A 14,278-nucleotide genomic window follows, 5' to 3' on the forward strand; every position below is an offset into this window, starting at 1 on the left:
TCCCACATTTTGCATTTCACTTAAATCTCAGCAGACGTCCACGTGTCGCCGTCTTTGTTCGGGACTCAAAGTGAGCGGGGCAAACCTTGAACACGCTTTTCTCTTCTTCCAAATGTTCTGGAAAACGTCTTGTGGTCTTGATGTGGAGATACTGCTCCATTGCGACTTGTGGCACAAGAACGTTGACATGGTGCAGCAGCACGCCCACTACTTAACACTGCCTTCTCACAACTGAGTTGTTAGTTCAAGCTACTACCGTAGCTGCAGCGCTGATGTCGCCTATAAGCCAGGCACAAAACAAGTTTCCGAAGTTTTTGGACGGATGATTTATGTGTCTTGAGGCAGGTGTAAGCCACTGTGCGCTAATTATCTGGATCATATTGATCCACTATTTCAGAACAAGAGTAGTTACCGACTTCCAACATAATTTACACACAATTTCGAACCTTTTAGAAACTTTTTCTCTCTGACACCTCTTACGAATTAATGAAAGGAAAAGTTTATCACTTACTGTATTTTCAATGTTCACGCAGTGAAGCATCTACAGGTGAGACGTTTTAAATTCTTTACTAATAATTCTATTCGCAGAACATTTCGCGGGCAGTATCTAAGTGCACCACTAAATGTGCCTGCAAAATTATGTCACTGCACAGCACATTGTTCAGGAGATATAATGTCATAAACGTTGAGGTGCGTGAAAATGAAACACCAGGGCGAAATTTACAGATACAATTGAAACACGTGTACAAATACATGTGAAATACATTAAATGGATGTGTAATATATTGACATGTGTGTACTTGGGCAAATCCGTAAGCAAAAAACTCATCCTAAGCCCATGGAACGATTTCAGCAAAATTTGGCACACACAGGAGAGGGAGGGACGGATGAGAGAGCGGAGAGGAGAAGATTGACAGAGAAAGGAAATAGGAGACGGACAGAGACAGGGAGAGGAAGATATAGGCAGAGAGGGGAGGAGACGAACAGACAGAGAAAGTGAAGAGGAAGAGTTGGAGAGTGAGTGAGTGAGACGAGAGGAGGAGTGGACAGAGAAAGGAAAGAGCAGAAGATAAGCAGAGAGAGATGAAGGAGGAGATGGAATTAGACAGGGAGGAGCAGAATGATAGTAGTAGACAGTGGAGGAGGAGATTGAGAGAGGGGTGAGGAGTAGACGGTCAGAGAGAGGGGGGAGGAGATGGTCAGAGAGAGGGGGGAGGAGATAGACTAATAGAACACTGGAGTAAATACATATCTGGGCAACATCTGGCACCAGTTAGCAGTATATAATAAAGAACTAGTAAAGGGTTTCCTATACCTCTTAAAGAGTATGGCCTGGCTTTGCTAGAACCACAGGAAGTGAAACCGCACATTACGCTCTGTTTCATTGTGGACCTTGTTGTCTTTACCTCCGTTTTGAAATCAAATAAAATGTACCCAGGAACAAATATTCAATTGAAATTTAAAAACATTGTAGTTAAATCTTGCCAATACTATATCTAATATAAATATAGGTTTCCATGGTCATTGTCACAGTAAAACAAAAACACCCTGAAGGAGGTCAGTTGCAATAGTGACTGGAACGTCGTTAGTTTTACATATGGACAATGCAGTAACAAACTCGGAAACATTTTATTGACTATATTTAATAGTCTTCATTACATTATTGCTCACCTACGCAGCGGTAACCAGTAAATGAAATCAAATTAACCAGGAGCATTACCAAAACCAGCTGTTACACTAGACATTCAGGTGTCTAAATTGTTTTGACCCAATTCACACAAATTCAAGGTAAGATTCTACTGGATGAATCGTTTCACGACCAACTGGAAGGCAGACAGACGAAGCACAGCATATCTGGTAATACAGACATTTTATACAATAAACACTTTCTATTAAACTGGCTGAGGGAAAGAATATGTTTAGCTGTGTTATGAAAATGTTCAGTTTTGGTCTTTTTCGTACTCATTTTTAATAGAAACAGGAAATTTTGTGGCTAACTTTATAATCCTACCTGTTCGTAGGTTACAACCATATGAAATACTGCCATTAAAGTCACAGTCCTTACCCATCCAGCAAGTGGAAAGGTCTCTCTCATACCTGTGAACTGATGAACCCAACCGATTTACCCATTAATTTTTACTTATATTCCGTTTGCAATGACTTTAAATGAGGTCAGAGAGATGGGGGAGCCGGCCGCAGTGGCCGAGCAGTTCTAGGCGCTTCAGTCTGGAACCGCGCGACCGCTACGTGGCAGATTCGAATCCTGCCTGGGGCATGGAAGTGTGTGATGTCCTTAGATTAGTTAGGTTTAAGTAGTTCTAAGTTGTTGGGACCATAGTGCTCAGAGCCATATGAACCATCAGAGATGGGGGAAGAGGATGGGTTAAGCAAAGGGAGGGGGAGTAGGAGAGGGTTAAAGAGAGGGGGGAAAAGGGAGATTAGAACGTATATCTAATTCCCATACATGTTTAGCAATTGCGAAGCATTGCCAGATTCGCTGTTTAACAATACAATACAATTAGCTTGAAGGTATTATACACCACATGAATGTGTAGTATGCGAACTATTTTGCACACGCTGAGCAAGACGGAACCTAATCTCCAGCAATAATACAAATTGCAGGAAACGATGGAAAGTGCTTATGGCTGTTTCTAGTGTGCATTCCTTTATCTGATTCTAAAATAAGTCAATAGACTGAAGAACCGGCCAAAAATATCGTGTGTTCCTGGGTTCACTATCCCATATGCAGAAAGCTCTCCCGTATAACATTCTTTATAAAATTGGAGGGGGCAAGGGTTACTGTCTTTGGAACGACAGGAAAAATAAAGACGACGATACTGTAAAAGGTAAATATTCCTCGATGTTTTCAACCTGACAGGAAAGGTCCGGGTCGTCTAAGAGCCGGCGTTTCGCGTGTTTCGTCCCGCACGCAACAGCCGAGCGCCGGCAAGACTGCGGAAGAGACGAAGTGCCGAGTCCGCGACGGCGTGCAGATCATCACAAGCTAAATAAAACGATGCGCTAACTCGACGCTCGAGAGGTCGGGCGGGCAGGTAGCGAGAAGCGCGCATCGCGGTAGCCGGCTGGCTTTGCAGGCGCGGAGAGAGAGAGAGAGAGAGAGAGAGAGAGAGAGAGAGAGAGAGGGGCTCAAGGACGTGGGAACCCGGCGCGCATTCCTGTGGCACGGCTGCCGGTCGCTGGAGGGGGCGGGGGGGGGGGGGGGGAAGGGGGCGCCCGGAATTCTGACCCCCTGTCGCGCCCGCGCTGCCCCCACCGGCAAAAACAAAGGAGCGTGCCGCGCCAGATCGCATCTCGGGAATTCCAGGAAGAGCTCAGCTGGGCTCCGCGAAATGTGACCTTGTAGTCCAGTCCTCGGCGCTACTGCTCCGAAAGCGGCAAAATCACCGCCGGCACTCTCCGTAATCAGATCGGCTGGTCTCTCTAGCGCTTCGACGTCCGACCGTTTACTCGTGGCGTGAAAAGACTTGCACGATCTAATTTTGTACCATATGACGAACACGGATTCTCATCTTCAAGACAAGATAGCAAAGAGGACTACCATACCTTAAACGAAAAACAGGAGAAAAGTACGTTCAAATGGCTCTGAGCACTATGGGACTTAACTGCTGTGGTCATCAGTGATGATCAGTCCCCTAGAACTTAGAACTACTTAAACCTAACTAACCTAAGGACATCACACACATCCATGCCGAGGTAGGATTCGAACCTGCGACCGTAGCGGTCACGCGGCTCCAGACTGTAGCACCTAGAACCGCGCGGCCACTCCGGCCGGCAGAAAAGTACGGATCCAGCCTGTAACGAAATGACTCCTGATAGGTTAACTGTTTTCTACGCCTATTATAGACGCTGTTGTAACTGTCACCTGCTTAAAATACCTTATCGGGTTGCATAGTAGCGCTAAATACATATTTATATGCGAGATCGCACTTTTTCGTGAGAATATAACTTCGCGTTATAAATTTTTCGAGAATGAGATTGGATGGCCTATTAATGTCAGGGTGAATTTGTTAGCCAAAAAGAAAAGAATTCAGACTGGCCTAGTGCAATTTAGTATTGAAGCAACTTAAATAAGTTTTATATTACTGGTTTGTAAGATAGGTGTCGCTAGGTGGCAGTGTGGGTCGGCCGAGAGGTGTGCGGAGATGATCCGCGAAAGTGCGATAAACATTGAGTCCCGGTGGCGCAGTGGTTAACGCAACTTCCTACTCAGCAAGAGACCCTGGGTTCGAATCCCAGCCTGCCACACACTTTCACTCGTCCTCTCTCATTCCGCATAAAGTCCCGATGCAGCTGACATCAATACTCCTGTCCCTTTCCTTTCCTATCTCAACCCTCCAGTTTCAATCTACGTAATTAAATAACTCTGTTGGTACAGCTGGCTTGAACTGTCTACATAATCTTCTATCAGACTGTACTAAACATATCTTACACAATGAGAAGGTCACCCTTTTAATTAAAATGGTGTAAATGACCATGTAATAAAGTGCTGGCGTAATCTTCCTTATATGGGACTCAAATTCTTTAAAAAATTGGAGGGGCCGGGGGTTACTAGTAATATGAAAGTAGTGAGTGAACTTGAGTATAATAGTCAAGAGTGATCAATTCCACGTGTGGGATTCTGACGTAATAGGAAAGAAATTACTGTGCAGCTCATTCAGTAAAGCGGTAGTCATTTACTCGACCTGTACTGTTACCCGTGCACACAAAAGCAAAATTAAACAAGCGTAAAAAAATGGTTCAAATGGTGAAACTTCCCCTTAGACAACTTAGTGAATCACTGTGCTGATAACCCCCTTACGTTATTTGATTTTCAAACAGCTGAGCAAAATTGAACGTACTCAGACATTTCTCTCTTTACTTATTCTGATCATCACTAAACTGACACACAATATTTTTAGCGCAACGCAATCTGACTTTCAATAATCTCCACAAAAGAATGGCCCTGACTAACAATAACCTATACATTCCATGAATCACTTACCTCACAAAAATCTTCGTTACTCAAACTACTGCAATACAGCGAGCGCCAATACTGCCAGTTAAATAAAAGATTCAAACTACGGAAGGCACTAACTACTGGTAGGCATACTTAGCAAAAGAAAGATTTTGATAGAGAATAAACAATGTATTTACCTTAATAGAGTTCAAAAGTCATAAAATATTTATATAGTCAGTTCGTGACATCCAGTCTTACAAATTTCCTTTTTCTGACTGACAGACGTCCACATCGTCCGCTCTCAAAACTCTGCCATCTCTCTCCCCACATCGACCAATGCTGGCGGCTCACCTCCAACTGCGCAAAGCTATGCATTGTTCACATCCAACTGCCCACTACAATAGAGAATATTTCAACAATGCTAACCAGCCACAGACTGCACACAGCACAGCCAGTGATTTTCATGTAGAGCGCTACGTGGCGTTACCAATATAAAAACGTAAACAGCCTACTTTCAATGGCTCTAGGCACTATAGGACTTATCATTCTGAGGTCATCAGTCCCCTAGACTTAGAACTACTTAAACCTAACTTACCTAAGGACGTCACACACATCCATGTCCGAGGCAGGATTCTAACTTGCGACCGTAGCAGCAGCGCGGTTCCGGACAGAAGCGCCTAGAACCGCACGGCCACAGCGGCCGCCAAACAAACGTCATTCCTTCATACTAAATAAAGGTTCAAAAAGTATATACATAGACAGTCCAGTCACGTTAATCTGACAATCGCCTATGTTCGACTTCAACGTTCAGTAATCACTCACTACCAGCAGATGGCATTAATAGCCTTGATGGGTACACAGTGGGTGTCGGGGTGACGTGGAATACAATGAAGTCGTTGTCGTTATGCGGAAGAATTATCTGACGTCCATATGGGAATGATTATTTGCATTTCTGGCCAAGAGAAGAAGCGTTTCAGAAACGGCTGAGATTGTAAACTGTTAGCGTGCAGCCGTGGTTAAAATATTCCGTGCACGGCCAGATGGCGCTGTCGAAGCCCGGCGCATAGACAACTGCAGAGATGCAACTATTGAGCAGCTAACCGTCCAGATTAACCAAGACACTATCAACAGCATCTCCTCAACGAAAGTTCAGCGTACGTTGCTGTACATGGGCCTCACCAGCAGGCGCTTGGTTCACGCATCCATGCTGAAGAGGGCTGGAGTTTGCACGTTAATACCCAACTGGATGTCAACTGGGTGACAAGTGTCCATTTCAGATGAATCGAGTTTTTATACTGCATCGGAGAGATGGCAAAAACCCTGAAACAATTGTCAGAAGGGTCGAGGTCGGAGAAGTGATCGATTGTTTTCTTGTCATTCCTTGAGTGATCACATCATCCTGAAAGACACACTGGATCAACGCAAGTGTGCATCTATCCTTGGGGACCATGTCCGCTCTCTACATGCAGTTCGGCACGATGGCATCTACCAGGAGGACAACGCAATGTGTCACACACCTCGCAGTCTACGAGTGTGGTTCGACGACCACCAGGAAGCGTTTATCGTACCCTCCTGACCACTAAACTTCCCCGATTTAAAGTCAACCGAGAATCTGTGGGACCACCTCGACCAGGATGCTCGCGCCATGTAACTTCAACAGTGAAACTAGCAAAACTGGCGGTAACTTGCAGATTCTCACTGACTCTATTTTTACAGGACTCGCAGCAGTTAGCGCTGCAAAAGGTGGTTAGTCAGGCTTTTGACGGGATGGTCACATTAATGTACAGTACAGTATCAACGTCGTTGAACAATAAACGTGTATACACCTGGAATTGGACCCAACATTTAAAATTCGGACCTAGCGTAAGCAGCTCGGTTAATACCTTAAACAAAGCGGCCCCAAACATGTGAACAGCAGCTGTCAGATATGAATGCAACGCTTGCTGCGGTTCTCGACCAATTAGAACAAGCCGGTCGTAGTGGCCATGCGGTTCTGGGCGCTACCGTCTGGAGCCGAGCGACCGCTACGGTCGCAGGTTCGAATCCTGCCTCAGGCATGGCTGTGTGTGATGTCCTTAGGTTAGTTAGAACTAATTAAACCTAAGTTCTAGGCGACTGATGACCTCAGAAGTTAAGTCGCATAGTGCTCAGAGCCATTTGAAGCCCCAATTAGAACAAAGCATATTTATGATGGGCTCGCGAGCACGCCGCATAATGGCGTTTACACTTCCACTTCGCAATTCAAATTACTTATTTCGCGAGAAATCAGAATCTGGGGAACACAAAAAAATGCACTGAATGACTGGGAACATGCAACTACTATTTTACAAATTGAGAGAAATGTAGGAAGAGAGTTGAAGTAAACACTACAGTTATATGTTGGTACGATTGCGGGAGTTCCTCACAATATTGTCTCTCTAAGGTAACTGTCTTCCCAGTTTGACTCCATGGCTCTAAGCACTATGGGACTTAACTTCTGAGGTCATCAGTCCCCTAGACTTAGAACTTCTTAAACCTAACTGACCTAAAGACATCACACATATCCATGCCCGAGGCAAGATTGGAACCTGCGACCGTAGCAGCAGCGCGGTTCCGGACTGAAGCGCCTAGAACCGCTCGGCCACAGCGGCCGGCTTTGACGCCATGAAGCCGAAATAATTAGTTCACAATTAATTATAATAATTTCTTAACACGACTGTTCAGTTAACCAATAATAATCACTTAACAAACGAGTAAGGGAGATTATTTTAACATTTCACTTTACGTACAGCATAGTATGCAGATAGGCACTGCTTTTTGTTTATTAAAAGTGGAACTAAGTTTTATGAGTATTTTTGAAGGAGAGAGACACAATACACAACTTCTGCAATTCAGCCAGCACTGTACAGAAATAAACATTCGCTCTGGCTTCAGAAACCGAGGACCGACATCGCATCTGGTGCCTTGTCGTGTTCTTAAGCCACTAAGCGTCTATCTGACGCGTGATTCCTGAAGCGACAAACAATGTGAGAGATAGATTTTGACTAGAATATCCATCTTTTGATTTGCAGCTCCTTGTATTGGCCGTGTTTGCAGTTAAAATTTTTGGGATTTGAGGTCCGCCAGTTACGCAAAACTGCGTTTTTCTCAGTACCAAAACATGTATCGGCACCACTGTGCCATCATCAGTGGGTTTTCGTTCTTATTTATTCTGCAATGTGAACATTTTTGTTACATGATTATAAAATTATCTGCATTTTTAGTTCAAACAACAGATCGTTTCTTTTTGTAAATACCTTTACATTTGGTGAACATCAATTTTCTGGACCACTTTTGTGTTAATTATTACACGTAGCTTGTCATCTGCAACCAAACGATGTTGATGAGAGGTTTTTTTTTACTGAGAGTTAACCTATCTTCTAGAGTGTAATTTAGTTTTTCACGATGTTTTCGCGCCTATTTTCGTATTTACTTACGTGCCGGTGTTTTGCGTAACTGGCGGACCTCAAATCCCAAAAATTTGACTAGAATGCGTGTAGTACTTACTCTGTTGGTGGTAGTAAACATCTGAACTAATAAATGCGAAAGCGCTGAAGAGGAAAAGTAGAACCAGATTTCACACTGCTCGTCTGGCAAAGATGGTGTGAATATTACGCTGACCCAGTTTCGTAAGATGTTCGCTCTTCCCCTCGCCATTGCTCCAGACGTATTGGCTAGCCTTCACACAGTGAATGCAAAGCAGTTTACTTTCAGTCGAGCGCCAAGGCACTTCGCATACAACCAGCTTAATCCCCATCTCTTACGAATATTAGCTGCTCGTCCACACGAAAAAAGAAAGCGTTGCTCAATTTCCTCGTTAAGAAAGAGAGGTTCTCTTTATAGGCCAGCTGCTGCTCTCGTTATCTTTTTACGTGCACCGATTTCCCTCCTAATTCATGCAAGGCCCATCCTAATTCATGCTAAGGCTCTTCAGTTACAGTGCAGATTCATCCAGCTACAACCTGCTAATCGGAGCTATTATAACCACAATCACCTGCGTGGTCCACTTTCTCGAAAATTTTACGATCCCCCTTTCGTTTCTATCGTTTGGAAACCACTTTAAAATATGCCAGAAAACACTCTCTTAAAGAAGTCGCCTCCCATGAACTGCTACTCTTTCAGTAGATTTGGCGCCACTTTCTTCATCCAGATGTCTAGGTTTCAGTTCTGATTTATAAATCTGAGTCTTCTTGACCCAACTAATGTCTATCAACTGTAATGTAGTGGATGGAAATGCGGACTGTGAACTGAAATATTCTTGGTTCGCATCCTACTTTTTGAAAATATATAGGTCTTTTTCGCCCTAAAAGGTATGGGACTTTCCTTTAAATCAGCATGTTCTGGAATGCTATGTATACGTGCGGGCGCTCCAGGTTCAGAAGTGAGTTCCTCCGATTTTGCGAACGTGGACCAACGAACGATTTTCCGGCTTTATCTACAAGAGAGCTGGCACGACTTACAGTAATAGATTTTAAACTTTCTTGTTTCTAGTCTCATGTCTTTCACATGTTTTAAAAATACTGCTCGTACAGAGAAGCAGTAAACTGAAAAGACCCTCAGGCTTTCATTAAACTGCGAACTAAATTGTGAGAAGAAATAATTTTTACTTTCTGTGGAAGTCTATTGTTGTATCATAATGTCTGTAATGGTTGTTTTAAACTCCGATTGTGGTAGTACCCCTGAGTCGTTCACCGCCTGAGACAAATTAATTACTCGTTGTATTGATTGTACCAATGTGACAAGCTGAAATTCTTGCGTAGGACACGGTCGATAGACTAGTGAAGCTCAACGATTCTTCTGCGGTATTAACCACGCACCTTAATCTAAATATAAATGATCTAGAGCAAAGGATATTCGTTAGATCCTCTCGGCAGTTTGCACAGAAATTTTGTGGTCGTGGAGTGATTATAGAGCTACAAAGTGAATGGGAATAGCAACACACAATCCAATATCTTGGGTGGGTAGGCAAAAAAAAAAAAAAAAAAAACTAATAAACACAAGAATCTCGGTATAAACTTACTGTGTTCTTAATGTATTCTTAATGTCTTTCAGTGCACAAGCTACACTAGTGTGCAAAACGTAAGGACGAAAGTAACTTTTACGTGGTATAGCTGTACAAACCAAAACAGCTGGATGAAAGTTGGGCAGTACTCAGAAAGAACTGCTACAGTATAATACAGAAGGTAACTGAAAGAAATACATCTACATCTACCCGGGTACTCTGCAAATAACATTTAAGTGCCTGGCAGAGGGTTCATCGGACCACCTTCACAGTTCTCTATTATTCCAATCTCGTATAGCGCGCGGAAAGAATGAACACCTATATCTTTCCGTACGAGCTCTGATTTCCCTTATTTTATCGTGGTGATCCTTTTTCCCTATGTAGGTCGGTGTCAACAAAATATTTTCGCACTCGGAGGAGAAAGTTGGTGATTGGAATTTCGTGAGAGGATTCCGTCGCAACGGAAAACGCCTTTCTTTTACACTACTGGCCATTGAAATTGCTACACCAAGAAGAAATGCAAATGATAAACAGGTATTCATTGGACAAATATATTATACTAGAACTGACATGTGATTACATATTCATGCAGTTTGGGTCCAAAGAACCTGAGAAATCAGTACCCAGAACAACCACCTGTGACCGTAATAACGGCCTTGATACGCCTGGGCATTGAGTCAAACAGAGCTTGGATGGCGTGTACAGGTACAGCTGCCCATGCAGCTTCAACACGATACCACAACTTATCAAGAGTAGTGACTGGCGTATTGCGATGAGCCAGTTGCTCGGCCGCCATTGACGAGACGTTTTCAATTGGTGAGAGATCTGGATAATGTGCTGGCCAGGGCAGCAGTCGAACGCTTCCTGTATCCAGAAAGGCCCGTACAGGACCTGCAACATGCGGTCGTGCATTATCCTGCTGAAATGTAGGGTTTCGCAGGGATGCGCACGGATGCGACCATCATGATGCTGTAAACAGAACCTGGATTCATCCGAAAAAAATAACTGTTTGCCATTCGTGCACCCAGGTTCGTCGTTGAGTACACCATCGCAGGCGCTCCTGTCTGTGGTGCAGAGTCAAGGGTAACCGCAGCCATGGTCTCAGAGCTGATAGTCCATGCTGCTGCAAACGTCGTCGGACTGTTCGTGCCGATGGTTGGTGTCTTGCAAATGCCCTCATCTGTTGACACATGGATCGAGACGTGGCTGCACGATCCGTTATAGCCATGCGGATAAGATGCCTGTCATCTCGACTGCTAGTGATACGAGGCCGTTGGGATCCATCACGGCGTTCCGTATTACCCTCCTCAAACCACCGACTCCACATTCTGCTAACAGACATTGGATCTCGACCAACGCGAGCAGCAATGTCACGATACGATAAACCGCAATCGCCATAGGCTACAATCTGACCTTTATCAAAGTCAGAAACGTGATGGTACGCATTTCTACTCCTTACACGAGGCATCACAACAACGTTTCACCAGGCAACGCCGGTCAACTGCTGTTTGTGTATGAGAAATCGGTTGGAAACTTTCCTCATGGCGGCACGTTCTAGGTGTCGCCACTTGCGCCAACCTTGTGTGAATGCTCTGAAAAGCTAATCACTTGCACATCACAGCATCTTCTTCCTGCCAGTTAAATTTCGCGTCTGTAGCACGTCATCTTCGTGGTGTGGCAATTTTAATGGCCAGTCGTGTAATGATGTCCACCGCAAGTCCCGTATCATTTGTGACACCCTCTCCCATATTTCGCAATAATACAAAACGTGCTGCCCTTCTTTGAACTTTTTCGATGTACTCCGTCACTCCTATCTGGCAAGGATCCCACACCGCGCAGCAGTATTCTAAAAGAGGACGGACAATCGTAGTGTAGGCAGTCTCCTTAGTTCATCTGTTTCATTTTCGAAGTGTCCTGCCAATAAAACGCAGTCTTTTGTTAGCCTTCCCCACAACATTTTCTGTGTCTTCCTTCCAATTTAAGTTGTTCGTGATTGTAATACCTGGGTATTTAGTTGAATTTATGGCTCTTAGTTGTTCGTGATTGTAATACCTGGTTATTTAGTTGAATTTATGGCTTTTAGATTAGACTGATTTATCGTGTAACCGAAGTTTAACGAATTCCTTTTAGCACTCATGTGGATGACCTCGCAGTTTTCGTTATCTAGGGTCAACTGCCAATTTTCGCACCATTCAGATATCTTTTCTAAATCGTTTTGCAATTTGTTTTGATCTTCTGATGACTTTATTAGCCGATAAACGACAGCGTCATCTGCAAACAACCTGAGACGGCTACTCAGATTGTCTCACAACTCGTTTATACAGATAAGGAACAGGACAGGGCCTATAACACTACGTTGGGGAACGCCAGAAATCACGTTTTACTCGAGGACTTACCGTAAATTATTGCGAATTGTGACCCCTCTGACAGGAAATTACAAATCGTCTGTTATGTGACTCGATTTGTGAAGTCCCGAATAGAAATGACGCGCTCATTGAAAGGCAATAATTGCACTGATGTGATCGCGATTCGTGATGGCCCCATTTACACTGCAGGCGGCGGGACATGATTGACAACAGGGTGTGTGATCACGGGAGGCAGCGTACGGTCTGCAACTTGCTGTCGTGATGGCGGCGACTTTAGTAAGGCTTTCTTGTGGTAGGGCACGCCATTCTTCAAGTAGTGCAGTTGACTTCTGGTGGATGGTCGTTGGTGCACGTGGACATGCTGCGATACGGCTCCCCAAGGTACCCCGCAAGTGCTCGATGGGATTTAAGCCCGGGGGATCAGGAAGGCCGATACATTCGCTCAATATGCTCTTCTTCCCACAGCTGTTCCATCTGTGCTGTTCAATGGAGTCGCACATTGTCATCCACAAAACTGAAGTCAGGTCCTAATACAGCCCTGAAGAGACACACCGGGTGAAGGAGTACAGTGCCACGAAAACACTGACCGGTGAGTGTACCGTTTTCGAAAATCTGAAGGTCGGTATGCTCATACAACATTGTGCCTTCTCATACCGTTAACACCTGAACCACCAAAACGATCATGTTCCTGATGCATTACGTTTTCATTAACATAAAAGAGCAAAAGAAAGCTAACTCCGCTCTAAGAGGCCATAAAGGCCCAATGGTTCCGACCGACCGCCGTGTCATCCTGAGCCAATAGACGTCACTAGATGCAGTTACGGAGGGGTATGTGATCAGCACACCGCTCTCGCGGCCGTATCTGTTTACGAGACGGGAGCCGCTACTTCTTCATCAAGTAGCTCCTCAGTTTGCGTCACAAGAGCCGAGTGCATCCAGCTTGCCAATAGCGCTCGGTAGACCGGATGGTCACCCATCAAAGTGCTAGCCCAGCCCGACAGCGCTTAACTTCGGTGATCTGACGGGAACCGGTGTTACCACAACGGCAAGGCCGTTGGCTTATTACATTTTCCTACCTCTCGTCATATGAAGTACGTTCGGAATCAATATCCAGACTGAATCAGCTCTCATCCGAGAAGAGCACTCGACACCACACCTCGTTGATCCAGTCCCTATGCTCTTGGCACTGTCACAGACTGTGTCGCCGATGTGCGAGGTTAACGGAACACAACGTACTGGTTATCGGGCAAACAGACTACCCCCACGCAGTCGCCGTGACGCTATGGAGCGTGAGATTGGGTGACTTTCAGTCCCGTTAAATGCGGTTGCAATTGCACCCACTGTTTGACATGGGCCCCTTCGTAGATCAGCTCTTCTCGTTCGGATAAAAGTGCCTGTGATTCGGAATGCTCCCCATGCGCGTGAAACAATACTGTGTGCAATTCCGAATTCCTGGGCTGCAACAGTCACACTTTGTCCTTCTTCCACCTTCCACATGATTCCTCCCCTAGTGGAGTCATCCAGATGTCGTCTCTGGGCCATGTTGTAAAGAAGATACGCGTAAACACAAAAGCGCAACGTAACTGCTCGCTGATTGACACAGCCGGCCGGAGTGGCCGAGCGGTTCTAGGCGCTACAGTCTGGAGCCGCGCGACCGCTATGGTCGCAGGTTCGAATCCTGCCTCGGGCATGGGTGTGTGTGATGTCCTTAGGTTAGTTAGGTTTAAGTAGTTCTAAGTTCTAGGGGACTGATGACCTCAGAAGATAAGTCCCATAGTGCTCAGAGCCATTTGAACCATTTTTTTGATTCACACACACACACACACACACACACACACACACACTCACACGGTGTTTACCAGTTGCCTCACAGTGTTTTGTTTCCCACGCACTTCACTGCTAATGTTCTTCTACATATAGGTGTTCGATTTTTAG

The 14,278-nt window shown here is 44.9% G+C and overlaps 1 protein-coding gene and 1 pseudogene across 1 annotated transcript in view; one reads left to right on the forward strand and one right to left on the reverse strand.

The window, feature by feature from the left end:
- LOC126456543 (inter-alpha-trypsin inhibitor heavy chain H4-like) overlaps nt 1-14,278 on the forward strand; it is a 195,857-nt gene that overhangs the window by 60,788 nt on the left and 120,791 nt on the right. The window lies entirely within an intron of this gene.
- Nucleotides 13,285-13,402, reverse strand: LOC126459615 (5S ribosomal RNA; annotated as a pseudogene).

The sequence above is a fragment of the Schistocerca serialis genome, chromosome 2, assembly GCF_023864345.2.
Source record: "Schistocerca serialis cubense isolate TAMUIC-IGC-003099 chromosome 2, iqSchSeri2.2, whole genome shotgun sequence".
Taxonomy (NCBI): Eukaryota; Metazoa; Arthropoda; class Insecta; order Orthoptera; family Acrididae; genus Schistocerca; species Schistocerca serialis.